Genomic DNA, 3,151 nt, shown 5'->3' with positions numbered 1-3,151 from the left:
AGGTGTTTTTGTTTGTTTTTTTTTTAAAGGTTGTATTTACTTATTTGACACAGAGATAGATATGATCACAAGTAGTCAGAGAGGCAGGCAGGGGCAGGGGGAAGCAGGCTCCCTGCTGAGCAGAGAGCCCGATGCTGGGCTCAATCTCAGGACCCTGAGATCATGACCTGAGCTGAAGGCAGAGGCTTAAACCACTGAGCCACCCAGGCGCCCCAAAGTTGAGTATTTTTTTCAAGATTGATTGATTGATTCATTCATTCATTTTGAGAAAGAGAGAGAAAGTGTGTACGTGCAGAGGGGGAGGGAGAAAGGGAGAGGGAAGAGAATCTCAAGCAGGATCTGCACTGAGCCCAATATGGGGCTCAATCTCATGTCCCTGAGATCAAGACCTGAGCTGAAATCAAGTTAAATGCTTAACCAACTGAGCCACCCAGGTGCCCTGAATATTTTACACATCCCTATTGTTAATATTAAAAAATTTTTTTTTGATCAACAAAGCTAGAGGACAAAATTTTCCTTCTATTCTCCCTTTATAAAATGATAATACAAAATTGTCACATAGAGATTAACCAGATTTTAAAGTGCAGTAAAAATAGCATTCTATAGAAGTATTTTTTAAAAAGACTTTATTTATTTCAGAGAAAGAGAATGAGTGGGGTGAGTGAGAAGCAGACTTTCCACTGAGCGGGGAATTCCACACGTAGCTCCATCCCAGGACCCCAGGATCATGACCTGAGCCAAAGTCAGGTGCTTAATGGACTGAGCCACCCAGATGCCCCCTATAGAAGTATTTTTGGCAATAAATAAAGATAACATGTTTCTTTCTGGATTTTGTGAGTGATATTTGTCATCTTTTAAAAATTCACCACGATGGGGGGGTGTCTCTTCTGACTTCAGCTCATGTCACAATCTCAGGGTTCTGGGATCCAGTCCTGCCTTTGGCTCCCTACTCAGTGGGGAGTCTGCTGGTGACTCTCCCCTCTCCATGTGCCCCCTCCCCCACTCATGCTTGTGTGTTCTCTCCGTTTCAAATAACTAGATAAATAAAGTGTTTAAAAAAATAAAAAATTTTTGAAAAATTTACCATGAGGGAATCCTAAAAAAAAAATGAAATAAACATTTTTTCATTAAAATTTCATTCATTTTTTCATTAAAAAATGTACTGTGGTGATTTTATTTTCTCATTCAAAATAAAAATTTGCCTTTATACCTTTTTTTGTATGTATGCTGTTGTCTTCTTTTTCTTTTTTCTTTTTAAACATTTTAAAATTTAAATTCAATTAACATATTATTATATCAACATATTATCAATTATAATTAATTATTAATTATATTAATATTATATTGACATTATATATGATTGTTATCAATATTATTATATATTATGTATTATTATATATTTTATATTTTATATAAATATTTGTATTTTGTAAATTCTACATATTATTTATATTATTATTATTATTAGGAGTACAGGTCTGTGATTCATCATCTTATATAATACCCACTGCTCATTATACCATATACCCTCCCCAATATCCATCACCAAGTTACCCCATCCGTCTCCCTCCCTCCCCTCCAGCAATCCTGTTTGTTTCCTATGATTAAGAGTCTCTCTTACTGGTTTGTCTCCCTCTCTGGTTTCATCTTGTTTCCTTTTTTCCTCTCCTCCCCTATGATCCTTCGCCTTGTTTCTTAAATTCCACATATCAGTGAGATCATACGGTGATTGTCTTTCTCTGATGGACTTACTTCGCTCAGCTGTTGTCTTCTTTTTCTTAAAGAAAGAGTTTCAGGCCCCACAACACTTGGATCTGCTCCTGACTGAGCAACTGCCATCCGTGTGACTCCGAGTTAGGGTGTAGGAACGCAGAGAGGAACTAATGTATTCCAGTTGAAGCGGGGGTGTAAACCAGTAACATGGTACATTGTTGCAGTTTTTATAGGGAGTAGGTAAGATCTTTACAGAGGAAGTGTGAATCTCAGACCACAGACTCAGAAATGCAACAAGTATCCAGTTTTTTTCTTTACAACAACTTAATTGCAACCCTGAGCCTCCACACTCCCAGTTGGCTGGAAATTCCAAGGGGCGCCCTTCTCTTACCAGAACTATCCAGCTTTCTGGGTCCCTGGAAAATGGCAAAGTGTCTCTCAGCTCTTGCCCATCCAAGTCCTGCTGCCAGTCTTAGCAGCCTGTGGTCTCTTAAAGGCTGGCGGCATTCTGCTTTTGCAGACCCGGTCCAGAAATCTTGTGAGGCTGGGATGGTGGGGCTGAGGTTCTGTGTCTATAGATACAGTGTGTAGCCAGACCTGCTAATGCTTCTCTGGGGACTGCTGCTAAGCAGTGTAAGGGTCCCCTGGCTCCCCTTTCCTGGTCCACTTTGCCCTCTCTCTTTTTCTCCAGGAAATCCCTATTTTCTGCAAGGGACTTGAGATTGTCACCCAGTCCACAAGGAGCCTTTGCCATCACACTCTCTGCTAGATTTTTTGTCTGGTAAAAATCCCCAGGACAAGGAAGCATGAAAGAGCCTGCCAATCTGCTCAGATGGGGGGAGAAGAGAAAAATATTGAGACTACAAATGAATATGAATTAAATATGGTATCCCGGGAGGAGTGAAAGTGTTATAGGGATCAAGTGTGGCAGAGGGGAGCAAAGAAGGAGGTGTGCGTGTCTTAGTGTGTGTGCAGGGGGTTGGATTTGACAGACGCTAACAAATTCTTGCTCTCCAGGTTCCTGGAGAAGCTGAGCAGATCTTCCCCAAGGCCACCTTTTGGCAAATTCTACTCCAGTGAGCTTTGTTGGTGACAATGCTAATTCCAGTCATGCCTCCCTAAGGTCATCCTGATTCAATGTGAGGATTTTCTGAACACTTGACAAAGTCTACTAAATATTGCATAGATTGAAACAAACATATAATAATATAACATATATAATATAATATAGCTCTATAGATATATGTCAAGTACTCAAACTTCAAGAATGAAAATTAAACTTCTTCCCTTTCCCCTCAGAGGTAAGGACTATCTTGAATTTTGTAAATAGCATTTCTTTGCTTTCCTTTATAGTTTTATCACATACGTTTATTATCCTTGGACACTATATTATCTGGTTTTGCATCTGTTTGATCTTTATAGAAATGAAATCATAAGG

The sequence above is a fragment of the Lutra lutra genome, chromosome 15 (assembly GCF_902655055.1).
Source record: "Lutra lutra chromosome 15, mLutLut1.2, whole genome shotgun sequence".
NCBI lineage: Eukaryota > Metazoa > Chordata > Mammalia > Carnivora > Mustelidae > Lutra > Lutra lutra.
This window is presented reverse-complemented; position numbering follows the sequence as displayed.